The sequence below is a fragment of the Macaca mulatta genome, chromosome 6, assembly GCF_049350105.2.
Source record: "Macaca mulatta isolate MMU2019108-1 chromosome 6, T2T-MMU8v2.0, whole genome shotgun sequence".
NCBI classification, from domain to species: Eukaryota; Metazoa; Chordata; class Mammalia; order Primates; family Cercopithecidae; genus Macaca; species Macaca mulatta.
The window spans coordinates 44,584,944-44,598,696 of record NC_133411.1 but is presented as its reverse complement, the minus strand read 5'-3'; the positions used below and the strand labels follow the sequence as shown (position 1 = coordinate 44,598,696).

At 41.6% G+C, this 13,753-nt stretch overlaps 1 protein-coding gene and 1 long non-coding RNA gene across 2 annotated transcripts in view; one reads left to right on the top strand and one right to left on the bottom strand.

Moving 5' to 3' along the window:
• Positions 1-13,753, top strand: part of CCL28 (C-C motif chemokine ligand 28) — a 30,395-nt gene that overhangs the window by 9,104 nt on the left and 7,538 nt on the right.
• Positions 3,734-12,861, bottom strand: LOC106998744 (uncharacterized). Its single transcript, XR_003730306.2, has 2 exons — positions 5,815-12,861; positions 3,734-5,345 (listed from the first exon to the last, which is right to left on the bottom strand). It is a non-coding gene; the product is annotated as an uncharacterized LOC106998744 (long non-coding RNA).

Genomic DNA, 13,753 nt, shown 5'->3' with positions numbered 1-13,753 from the left:
AGTCTCCCAGTTAGGCTACTCGGGGGGTCAAGGACCCACTTGAGGAGGCAATCTGTCTGTTCTCAGATCTCAAACTCCATGCTGGGAGAACCACTGCTCTCTTCAAAGCTGTCAGACAGGGACGTTTAAGTCTGCAGAAGTTTCTGCTGTCTTTTGTTCAGTTATGCCCTGCCCCCAGAGGTGAAGACTACAGAGGCAGGCAGACCTCCTTGAGCTGTGGTGCGCTCCACCCAGTTCGAGCTTCCTGGCCGCTTTGTTTACCTACTCAAGCCTCAGTAATGGCGGACGCCCATCCCCTAGCCTAGCTGCTGCCTTGCAGTTTGATCTCAGACTGCTGTGCTAGCAGTGAGCAAGGCTCCGTGGGCATGGGACCCTCTGAGCCAGGCACGGGATATAATCTACTGGTGTGCCGTTTGCTAAGACCATTGGAAAAGTGCAGTATTAGGGTGGGAGTGTCCTGATTTTCCAGGTACCATCTGTCACGGCTTCCTTTGGCTAGGAAAGGGAATTCCCTGACCCCTTGCACTTTCCTAGTGAGACAACACCCCACCCTGCTTTGGCTCACACTCCGTGGACTGCACCCACTGTCCAACAAGCCCCAGTGAGATGAACCCGGTACCTCAGTTGGAAATGCAGAAATCACCCATCTTCTGCATCGCTCACACTGAGAGCTGTAGACCGGAGCTGTTCCTATTCGGCCATGGAACCAGCACACACCAATTTTTTAAGACAGAAACAGGATGGCCGGTTGTGGTGGCTCACACCTGTAATCTCAGCACTTTAGGAGACTGAGGTGGGTGGATCACGAGGTCATGAGATCGAGACCATCCTGGCTAACATGGTGAAACCCCGTCTCTACTAAAAATACAAAAAATTAGCCAGGTGTGGTGGTGGGTGCCTGTAGTCCCGGGCACTTGGGAGGCTGAGGCAGGAGAATGGCGTGAACCTGGGAAGTGGAGTTTGCAGTGAGCCAAGATCGCGCCACTGCACTCCAGCCTGGGCGACAGAGCAAAACTCCATCTCAGAAGAAAAATAAAAATACAAAATAAAAAAATTAAAAAAAAAAAAACAGAAACGGGATCACAATCTACATATTGTCTTAACATGTATTTTAATCATAGATAACAGTAAATCTATTCAACACAAAAATTCTGAAAATCTGCAGCTTCATCTTATATAAAACATTTAAACTTCTCAGAACAACTGGGAATGTTAATGTTTCATTTATTATTAATATCAATCAGGGTCCTATCAGGAGACAGAAACCAGATAATTTGAAAGTTTAATATGAACAAATTATTAACTATAACAAGAAATAGGCTAGAAAGAAAGATAATTTTAAGGAATGTAGGAAAAGCAGATATTCCAAGGGCAAAAACAGATCACTCAAGGAAGAGTTCCTGCACCCTTACCCTCTCCAGCTGAGATCCAGCCATGGCTCACCAAATGGCAGAAAAGTCACCTGATCTGTACTGGCAGAATATGCTGGATATCCACCTTCTAGTTTGTAGGGGAAAGTCTGTCACAGGAAAGCATCTCACTGGAGGCACTGGGCTACAAACCTGCCTGTAGGGGTGCTACTAATTGCCATGCCCTGAAGAAGCTAAAGCACTGCAGGAGCTGGGTCTACAGGAATCTGATGAGAGAACCCTGGAGCCAGGAAGGAAAACCCCCTCTTCCTGCAATGTCCCTTCAATATCTTCTACAGATAAAGTTTAACAACGTGCCAGCTAGCCAAGGAAAAATATTTAAGGGCCCATCTCAATTTCATAGAACAGGGTGAGTTTGAAACTGAGGGAAAATAAATAAACAAGTGGCACATTCCACAAACACTTAATGGGCACCTGTATACTTACTGAGCCAGGGACTGTACTGCATATTGGCCCACATATGTCCTTTTTGTTTCCGTTTATTGAGTGCTATCTGTTGTCACTCCTGTTCTAAGCACTTAAATATACAAACTCATGCAATCTTCACAATAACCCTGAGGTAGATGCTAGGACCACCCCCATATTACAGATAAAAGGATTGAGACACAGAGAATTAACTCACCCAAGGTCAGCTAGTAGGTAGCAGAAACAGAATTTAAACCTGGTAGTCTCCACATGTTTAAGTACCATGCTACAAAGCCTCTCAGGATGTTTTTATGGCACAAAATTATCCAAACCCCTTCAAGACTATCCCCTGACCACTCTAGTGTCTGTATCATGTTAAAGCAAAGAAAAATCCCCATCCACTCTCCATGCCCCCAAACATTATCCCAGGGTTCCAAAAAGTATCTTGGAGGACTTTACTTGGGAATAGCAGTTCCACATATCATGGATTATTGAGTCTTTCCTGCCCACTTAGTGACAGCAGGGGCCATGTGTCAGCACCCACCGCACGATCTGGCTACATTAAGGCGTGAGGTCCACGAGAATGGAGGGATGTGTTCTAACCACATTCTGAACATTATGTGTTGCCTTTTTTTTCTTTTTTTCGATGGAGTCTTGCTCTGTTGCCCAGGCTGGAGTGCAGTGGTGTGGTCTCTGCTTACCGCAACCTTTGCCTCCCAGGTTCAAGCAATTCTCCTGTCTCAGCCTCCTGAGTAGCTGGCATTACAGGTGCCTGCCACCACGTCCAGCTAATTTTTTGTATTTTTAGTAGAGACGGGGTTTCACCATGTTGGCCAGGCTGGTCTCGAACTCCTGACCTCATGATCCACCCACCTCGGCCTCCCAAAATGCTGGGATTACAGGTGTGAGCCACTGCACTCAGACTGCCCTTCTTAAATTGCAGTCAGTCTTGAGACACTGCTAGTAGCTAAGTGAATCTGTCATTTTTATCTTTAGTCTGCAAATCTTTTCTGCAATAATTGCATGTGCCTTTCTTTACTGTTTCTATTTTGCTGTGTTCTGTATACAGTACCAGTGCTTTTCAAACTGCATTTCTAATCAGCTCCCAGGTGATGCCATTGTTGTGGCTCTGGGTACCACACTTTGAGTAGTGAGATCCTATACAACTAAGCGAGGAAGCGGTTCACCTCTCTATAATAGCAGGATCCTTTCCTTAAAACCCAAAATCTGCCAGGCACGGTGGCTCATACCTGTAATCCCAGCACTTAGGGAGACAAAGGTGGGAGGATAGCTTGAGTCTAGGAGTTCGAGATCTGCCTGGGCAATAAAATGAGATACCGTTCTCCAACAACAACAAAACCCAGAATCTAATTTTTGTATCACAAATTTTATGTGCAGTGCCAACAGTTCTTGAGCACTGAGAGATCTTTACAGCCGTCTAGTGACCAAAACCGGATCATAGACAGAACCAAAACAGGGACTCACATTCCTGGAAAATCATCCATACACTTAATACTGGGAATAATAATGACAACAATCCAAAGCTAATAGAAATAACACCAGAATAAGGCCAGGTGCAGTGGCTCATGCCTATAATCCTTGCACTTTGGGAGGCTGAGGTGGGAGGATCGCTTGAGGCTAGGAGTTTGAGACCAGCCTGGGCAACACACAACACCCTGTTTCTGCAAAAATTTTTAAAAATTAGCCAGGCGTAGTGGGTGCACCTGTATTCCCAGCTACTTGGGCAGCTAAGGCAGGAGGATCACTTGAGCCTGGGCATTCAAGGCCGCAGTGAGCCATGATTGCACCATTGTGCTCCAGCCGGGGCAACAGAGCAAGACCATCTCCCAAAAAAAAAGAAGAAAAGAAAAAAGGAAAGAAAAGAAATAACACCATAATAAGACAAATAGGAATGCTTTTATTCGGATACTAAAAACATCTTTAAAATATTACACATAGTGAACAAATGATTTATTATATTTACTGACCCCTAATTACTTCAATGTGCAGGGATGGTACCTGCAAAGGATGGTACCTGAAAAGCACTGTGTAATTGTAGGTAATTTGGGACATAAGACCTTGACCAAAAACTGAAAATACTATTCCTAGAAAAAAAGCAAAAATATTTTATACATTAAAAGCCTTAAAACAAGATAAAAATGAAACACTGATAAGATCAGAGCTTAGTTCAGTCTAAGAAACTTACTTAGCACTAATACCAGACAATGTGCTATGTGGTGGGGGGTTACAAAGATGCCCTGTGGGAGTTTACAGTCAAAAGACAGTCATAGACTCTTAATTTCATACATGGTAAAGACAAAGATATAGGAAAGCACAAGGTACTGTGGGACTTCAGATTCAAATGGGGAAATGATATAATTGGAAAAAAGTAGACAACTGAGAGGTTCAGCAGTCCAGAAGCCAATTAATGAGGTCCTGAACTAAGAGTGGTAACAAGGATGAAGAGGAGACAGATGTGAAAAGCATTAAGGAAAATACAATCTACAGGAGTTTGACTGGCCATGGGAGTGCAGAAGGAAGACAGAATTACACTTCGATAACAGTACAAAGTGATTAAATGAGATGAGAAAAGGAAAACAGAAGTAGATTTAAAGTGAGATGATGTCTTCAGTTGGGGCTCTGTTGAGTTTGGGGTGCCTGTGGGATATCCAAGTGCATGTTCAATAGCAGGTGGATATACATCAGAATATTTGGGTAGAGGTAAAAAACCCATTTTGAAGTTACCAACATAGTAAAAATTTTAAACATGAGATGTGGAAAGAAAAGAGCAGTAGGTTAGGGATGGAACTTTGAGAATGCTAACTATTGAGGAAAGGGCAAAGGAGGACGCATTCAAGAAGCAGAGAAAGTAATTTCTGGTTTTTGTTTTTTTTAATGAGATGGAGTCTCGCTCTGTCACCCAGGCTGAAGTGCAGTGGCGCAATCTCGACTCACTGCAACCTCCACCTCCCGGGTTCAAGCAATTCGCTGCCTCAGTCTCCTGAGTAGCTGGGATTACAGGCGTCTGCCACCACGCCCAGCTAATTTTTTGTATTTTTAGTAAAGGTGGGGTTTCACCATCTTGGCCAGGCTGGTCTTGAACTTCTGATCTTGTGATCCACCTGCCTCAGCCTCCCAAAGTGCTGGGATTACAGGAGTGAGCCACCGCGCCTGGCCATAGTTTCTCATTATTCAGAAAATTAGAAGAGACTGGTAATTAAGAATATGGAAATTTTCAAGGAAGGAATGGGCAAGTGTTAAATGCAGCAGAGATGTCTAATGAGATAATGTTAGAAAAATGTCTGCTCAGCCTGGGCACAAAGTGAGACCCCATCTCTACAAAAAAATAAAGAAAGTTAGCCGGGCATGGTGGTGTGCACCGGTGGTCCCAGCTACACGGGAGGCTGAGGCAAGATGATCACTTGAGCCCAGGAGGTGAAGACTGCAGTCAGCTGTGTTTGTACCACTGCACTCCAGCACTCTGGCTTGGGTGACAGAGCAAGATCCCACCTGAAGGAGAAAAAGAAAAAAAAAAGTCTGCTAATTGTAGGTGCCCTGAGAGTAGGTCTATGACTTATTAATTCTTATATACTCGGTGTCTGTTACAAAGACTGATACAATGTAGGCAGCACTCTATAAATGCTTCTAGAATTTTACTGACATGACTATCACTTTCATTAGTAAAATAACACACTTCTACCATTCAAAAAGAAACATGTCAGTACTAGATACTGCAGACATTTTCCCAAGGGAGATTTTTCTTGACTCAACTCAGGCTAAATTTTTAGTAGAAAAATATTAATAAAGGAAATATAGAAAATACCTTTCCAACAGAAAGAATAAAAAGCAAAGAAAAAGGATTTAAAATCGTAAAAAAGATAGAATAAATGAATACAAACCAAAAGATCAGTGTAGCAATGTCAATAACAGAAAAATACTATTTAAGCAAAAAGCTACAGTAGAAACAGAGGAATCTTACCGAAAGATAAAAAAGTTCACTTCACCGAAAAGCTATCTCTAGGGCCCAGACTCCTGTGAGGCAAGAGAGGTGATCGAGTCGTCAAAATGCAGTCAGATTTTTTTTTTATTTAAAATTGCAGCATTTTACTAATCATAGACTTTTTTGCATTAATTTTTATTTTGAAAAATATTGCATCCAAATATTGCTCATCTTCATTACGGAGCTCTTTTGGCGGTTCCTTAAATTCTGCACCTGAGGCTCCTGCCTCATTCTAATCCTGGCTGTGGACCAGCAGTGTACTTAGGCGTCTGAAAACATAACCCCAAGTGTTATATCAGAAAAGTAGACAGAATTGCAAGAAGAAAAAAAAAAAAAAAAAAAAAAAAAGCTGGCACAATCCCAGTAACAGTTTAACATACCCGCATCAAAAACTGATCAATCAAAAAAAATACTAGTAAGGGTTAAGGAAATGCGTGCACAATACAACTAGATTTCTCCTGCAGCTCTGCGAAGGGCAGCCCGCGGTAGGCCAGGCCTGGTCCTGGGCGCCCCAGCCGGCTGCCCTGGGTCCAGGCGTGCGCTTGCGGGAGACGTGGGCGTCTCCGCGTCGGGCCGTCAAGCAATGCCTGGGACTCCACCCTACCCTTCGCGTAGTACTTGTTATACTTCGGCAGCTTCTTCACGCCCGGTCCTCTCCCCGCGCCGGTAGGAACCGTCCACGGCCTTAAAGAAACCTGGCTCACCAGGTCAGGGGCGCCAACCAGGTTGCGCACGCGCAGAGGCCGCAAGGGCAGCTGGACGTCGCCCAGGTAGACGACGTCCCGCGCCACCGGTTTCTTGTTGCTGTCACTCTGCACTTCCCACTCTCTTCCTTGGTCTTGGCTTCCGCTACCGCCCGCGGTTTTCCACTTCAGTCTCTCCTGGTCCGCAGTAGCCACGACTACAGATACCAGTAGCGCGACAGCCCCGAAGCGCCATAACGTCGTGCTTTTCTTTTTTTTTTTTTCTCGTGCTTTGTTTCTTCTGATTTTCCTTTTCCGGGTTTTTAGTTGAACACACGTTTTTTCCGTATATGTGTTTTAAATACATGCATTTAGGGCTAAATTTAACTGTATCCCACCCATTATAATAAATAGTACTTTCACTATTTTCCAGAATAAGATTTTGTGGTTTCCTCTTTAACCCATGAGTTGAATGCTTTGTTTCTCAGCAACTTACACTTGTAAGTTTATAAATATATATTATTATTTATATCCAAACATGTATTTATTATCAGAGACAAGGTCTCTGTCGCCCAGGCTGCAATGCAATTGTCAGAGGCGAGTGAACCAGAGCAACTCCATCTTAAAATAGGAGCTAGGTAAAATGAGGCAGAAACCTACTAAGCTGCCTTCCCATCTAAGTCACAGGATGAGATAGGTCAGCAAAAAATACAGGTCATAAAAGACCTTGCTAATAAAACAGGTTGCAGTGAAGAAGTCAGCTAAATCCTACCAAAACCAAAATGGCCCCAAGAGTAACTTCTGGTCGCTCTCACTACTACACTCCCATCAGCGCCATGACAGTTTACAAATGCCATGGCAACGTCAGGAGGTTACCCTATGGTCTAAAAAGGGGAGACATGGGCCGGGCACGGTGGTGGCTCACGCCTGTAATCCTAGCACTTAGGGAGGCCGAGGCGGGCGGATCACGAGGTCAGGAGATGAGACCATCCTGGCTAACACAAACCCCATCTCTACTAAAAATAAAAAAAAAATTAGCCAGGTGTGCTGGTGGGGGCCTGTAGCCCAGCTACCGGGGAGGCTGAGCCAGGAGAATGGGGTGAACCCGGGAGGCAGAGCTTGCAGTGAGCAGAGATCGCTCCACTGCACTCCAGCCTGGGCCACAGAGGAGACTCCCTCTCAAAAAAAAAGGGGGGGAGGGGGAGGGGGAGGGCGTGAATAGTCCACTCCTTGTTTAGCATATCATCAAGAAATAACCATACAAATGAGCAACCAGTCGCCCTCAGGGCTGCTCTTTGAAGTAGCCATTCTTTTATTCCTTTGCTTTCTTAATAAACTTGCTTTCACTTTGCACTGCAGAGTTGCCCTAAATTCTTTCTTGCGTGAAATCCAATAACCCTCTCTTGGGGTCTGGATGGGGACCCCTTTCCTATAACGCAGTGGCGGATCAAAGCCTCCAACTCCTGGGCTCAAGCGATCCCCCCGCCTTAGCCTCCGAGTAGGTGGGCCACAACGCCTGGCTAATCTTTTAAATTTTTTGTAGAGACAGGGTCTCACTATGTTGCCCAGGCTGGTCCTGAACTCCTGGCCTCAAGCAATCCTCCCACCTCAGTCTCCCAAAGTAGTGGGATTATAGGTATGAGCCACCACACCTGGCTCAAACTTTTAAACTGTTACTTTGCACAGGAAACTTCTCTTCAAACACTAAGAATTTAAAAAAAGAGTCATGACTGCAAATACAGTAAGACAAACCTATGAAATTTTGTGAGAATAAAGTAGAAATTATGGATAAAATGAATAATTTCTTGGAAAAATAATAAATATATATATATGTAAATATATATATATGTATTTATTTACACACACACACACACAAGTTAGCCAATAACAAATCCAACTTAAATTTTATCTTTCCTCAGACACCAGGCCTAGATAGTTTTTGAAGTTTTACCAAAAATTGGAGGAACCGAAAATCTTTATCTTATACAAACTCTTTCAAAGGATGGAAGAACAGAGAAGAATACCCAATGCATTGTTGAGATTAACATACCCCTTAATACCCAAAACATGGAAGGATGGTAACAGGGTGTAAAAGTGTAGATGAATTTATGAACAGAGGTGCAAAAATATTAATAAATAGCAAATCTTATACAAGATATAAAAATTAATATGTTATGAATAAGTATGGTTTATCCCAGGAGGGCAAGGAAGAAAATAGATTGATCCACCACAGCAATTTAAAATTATGTGTTGAACTTTCAATGGGCTAGGCACTGTTCTAGGCATTTAGCAAAGTAACAGATTTTAAAAGAGAAAAAGCCTTTATTTCCTACACAGGAATTGAGAAAGAAAGAGATAAAAATGACGATTTACCTATAAAACTGGAATATCTATTCCAAACTATCACAAATAAAAAAATTCAGCAAGGTTGCTGGATACAAGAGCAACATTAAATAATCAATAGAATTCTTATACATAAAAATTAACTAATTAGAAAAAAGTATTTTTAAAAAGCTCATTCACAATACAACAAAATTTAAAAGGTACCTAAATATAGATCTAAGATATACAACATTATCTTATCATTCTTTTCTTTTTTTTTTTTTTTTTTTTTTTTACAATTTTCAGTTATAATTTACTGTCTGTTATGGGAAAAATTACATGTTTCAGTAGACAGTTCGTCAAACTTTTCTTTTTTTAACTTATGTCTTCTAAAATACTATCTCAGTTTGTTTTCTCTCTATTCCCACCAGTTAAGGTTTTCACTGACCTCTGTGTTCTAAGACTTTTTTTTTTTTTTAATTTAAGTTCTAGGGTACAATGTGCACAACGTGCAGGTTTGTTACATATGTATACATGTGCCATGTTGGTGTGCTGCACCCATTAACTCGTCATTTACATTAGGTATTCCTCCTAATGCTATCCCTCCCCCTCCCTCCCCACAATAGGACCCGGTGTGTGATGATCCCCTTCCTGTGTCCAAGTGTTCTCATTGTTCAATTCCCACCTATGAGTGAGAACATGCGGTATTTGGTTTTCTGTTCTTGCAATAGTTTGCTGAGAATGATGGTTTCCAGCTGTATCCATGTCCCTACAAAGGACACAAACTCATCCTTTTTTATGGCTGCATAGTATTCCATGGTGTATATGTGCCACATTTTCTTAATCCAGTCTGTCATGGATATTTGGGTTGATTCCAAGTCTTTGCTATTGTGAACAGTGCCACAATAAACATACGTGTGCATGTGTCCTTATAGCAGCATGACTTACTTATCGTTATTTTCGTAAAGATCTTGGAGGACCAGGAAAATCTGAATAGCTAGAGAGATAATTCCATATTTATGAATGGGAAGACAATATTTTTCAGATCTTAGTTGTAATAAAATAAATAAATAAATAAAGTGTAACCAAAAGGTCTAAAAAGTGCCAGAATGCATATATTCAAATTCCAGCCCCACCAGTTATTTCTTGGTCCTTTGATCTCCGGGAAGTTATGTAGTTTTTCTCTATATTATTACCCATTTATAAAATGGTGATTAATATACTTCCTTCTATATATAGTTGCTGTGTAGATTATATAAATTAATTCACACATGGCAGTTACACTAGTGCCTGGCACAAAGTAAGAACTCAATAAATGTCTGTTATCATTAGGACGTTTGTTGTAGCCTTGCTTGTTACAGTAAAGTACTGGAAACAGTTACTTAAAAATAAGACTGAAGGCAAATATGGAAAAGATTTAACATTAATAACATTTGGGTGATGAGTATATAGGTGTTTTTATTATTCTTGGTAGTTCCTCTGTGTTGAAATATTTCACGAGGAAAGGAGAATAGTAGTAAAGTCATCATTTATTTATTCATATCTACATTTCCACAGAAGTATTAGTTTAGGTGAATTATCATGTCTTGATTTTTAAAGTTTCCATAGAAAGAGGTTACTGAACTTATGTTATTGGTATAAAATATAAAGCTGTCTGGTCTCAAAATGCTTTTCATGTCATCCTCCTACAACTTACATTCGTAAATTCTATATTCCAATCAAATTGGCATGAATCTGCCTTTTTCCACATTTGTATCTTTACACCCACTGTCTCCTCTATATTTACTGCCCTATTCATATTCTATCCATTTTCAAGTTTTCAGCTCAAATGTCACCACCTTGATAAAGATGAACATAAGTCTCTATGTTATAATTTATTGCTTCTGCCTTTTAGTGTTCCAGATATCATTCTGTTTATCACATAGCCCTTGCCACATTTTCTCTTTTGTTAGAAATATTTTCCCCCTACTTTCTTTCACACACACTCTACAGAAGCACACCAGTATTTTTAATGAAGCAAAAGTTGATACAATCTCAAAAGTGCCAGAGCAAACGGATTCAAATATGATTTAAATACTGATTTCAATTCACTGCATAGACACATCAGATGCTGCCCATGGAACTCCTATACTCTGGGCTTCACTGGCTGGTGAGTAGAAATTGTGATGTTCTGGGTCCCCACTTTCTTGCCTGGCAGTAATTACAAAGTTGCTGCAGGATTTCTCAATCCAAATATTCTTGACAATTCTCAAATAGTGGGTTCCGGAGAGGGGTACTTTCCCTCTAAGAGTCTGGGGGAAGTTGGTCTGATACTGTAGGAGGGATGATTCCTTGCCTAATCAGAAACCTTACTCCCAGTTTTGTGGTTCCTCTGTTGGGCAGCTGCTCTGGATCCATTTGAAACCCACTGGTGGTTGCCCACTTCCTCCAGAGAGCTAACCTCAGTGCCTGCTTCTGAGGCCAGCTGGGAAACGCATCTGCTGATCTCACAAATCACTTTTCAGAGAAATTCCCAGGTGGATCTGCTGGACTTTGTCCTCCCAAAGCAAAGGGAGCACCTCTAGGAGGGGTTAGAGAGGCAGTTGGGGGTGGATCAGGCAAAGTCTTGCAGCATACCTCCGATCCTTGCTCGTTCATACCTCTAGACTCCGTTGCTTTATCAAGCCCACTCTGCAAGACTTCTCTTATTTTCAGTAATAGTCACATATTTCTCTTCAAGGGAACCCCTTCTCCATCATACAGGTTTGTGTTTGTGTGAACTCCAATTCTGGAACATAAACTGATTATTTTCCATTATATTCCGACCAAGGTGGTTTTTGCAGACAGGTTTTGGCCTCCCTGATCTCTTAGCAGCTTGCCTCCCCAACAACCATTGTTCAGTATCATCTGAACAAAACTATGTAAATACTGAAGAAATGTCACATAATCATCTTTTTCAGCCTAATTGACACACCACAATCTCTACTATATGGAAATTCTAGAGTCATAATTGAAATAAACGGAAGTAGCTGATGGCTTTTTAAAAATGGAAATATTCTTTCTGACAGGAGGCTACAGGAGGGAACCTCTAGGGGGCGATGTTACCTAACAGAATTTTACAGTTGCCCTCTTCGGAACTACCCAGTTTACGTTCTCCATTGCCTAACTTCCCGTGTTCTCTCCAAGGTTGTTTCCTGGCCTGTTATATTTTCTGCTTCCTCTGGAGGGCACTAGTTGCACCTACTAACATGTAATAAATGCTGGCCTGCTTCTTGCCTTTTTATAGTTAATCTGACTTAGATCAAGTGATCTCCAGCTGAGCCCATCCTACGTTTATATTAATATTTGAGAAATGCAATCCATTTTACTAAGTATATATATATAGGTCCCTGGTACTCTTCGGGCTTAAGACTGTTTGAATTCATATCAGCACTCAGATAACTCAAATTCCTAAACACACAGATTTTCTTGTGATTCTTAATTGCTACCATGCTTCTGAAAGTACGTTTCCTATTAGAGTTGCTTGGGTCACAACTAATCTTTGAGGCTAGTAACTCTTCATCTTTCTACCTTCAGGGTCTAGCATAGTGATTCGCATATAGTGAGATGGGTGAATGAATGAATGGGTGGATACGTGGATAAACCCAACACCATGTTCAGGATATTAAGAGTTTGACTTAGGCAGCACAGCATAGCTAAAGAAAGAAGCAATTAGTTTTAGGAAATAAATGCATTAATAAATGTAGGAACAACTGAATAAAATTCTCCATTTTAAAGTATAAAATTCAGTGGTCTTCAATATATTCACAGAACTGTGCGATTACCAATATCTCATTCCAGCACATTTTCATCACTCCAAAAAGAGATCTTGTACCTGTTCGCAGTCACTCCCTGTCCCCTCCTTTCATTCGTCCCTCTCCATCCCTTAGCCCCCCAGCCCCTGGCAGCCACTAATCTACTTTCTGTCTTTATGGATTTGCCCATTCTGGATCTTTCATACAAAGGGAATCATACAGTATGGCCTTTTAAATCTGGCTTTTTTCATGTGTAATCCCATAACACTTTTAACATAACTCTTTAACACTTATTTTACTGTGTTGGGATTATTTGTTTATGGCCTGCCTCCCACTGCACTACTAAGCATCACAAGGACAGATTATGCCTTGTTTATTTCGACTTTGAATGTAGAGCTCAGGGCCTGTCACAGAATGGGCAATCAATAAATGTTTGCTGAACAATTGATGCTTTTCCAGCTCCAAAATGCATGAAACACTGTGCAGACCTAACTCCTTTCATCTTTGATCAGTTTGCAGTACCACCAGAATCCTTGTCTGTAACTCTTTTCATCTCTTTCACTTGTTTTATGTCTTTGCCTAAATTTACATTTTCTCTTTCACAAATATAGCTTAAATTCCAGAAAGTGGGGACATGTCCTGTGAAGGGGTGGCCTGCCCCTCCACACCTGTGGGTGTTTCTCGTAAGGTGGAACGAGAGACTTGAGAAAAGAAATAAGACACAGAGACAAAGTATAGAGAAAGAAAAGCGGGGGCCCAGGGGACCGGCGCTCAGCTTACAGAGAACCCACGCCGGCCCCGGTCTCTGAGTTCCCTTAGTATTTATTGATAATTATCTTTACCATCTTAAAGACAGGGGAGTGGCAGGACAATATAAACAAAGAAAAAAGAGGAAATCGGCAGTAAGACATATGAACAAACACCTCTGTGACATGAATAAGTTCAAAGGACAAAGCTGTGCCTTGAGATGCATATGCAAACATCTCCATAAACCTTTTGGCAGCATAGTTTCAGTCTATCACATGGGGAGAAACCTTAGACAATACCTAGCTTATCTAGGAACAAAGTCACACCCTGCACGCCCAAAATCCATTAAACCTTGAGTTACCACAGCACATGTCTCTTGCAAGGACAAGGTTG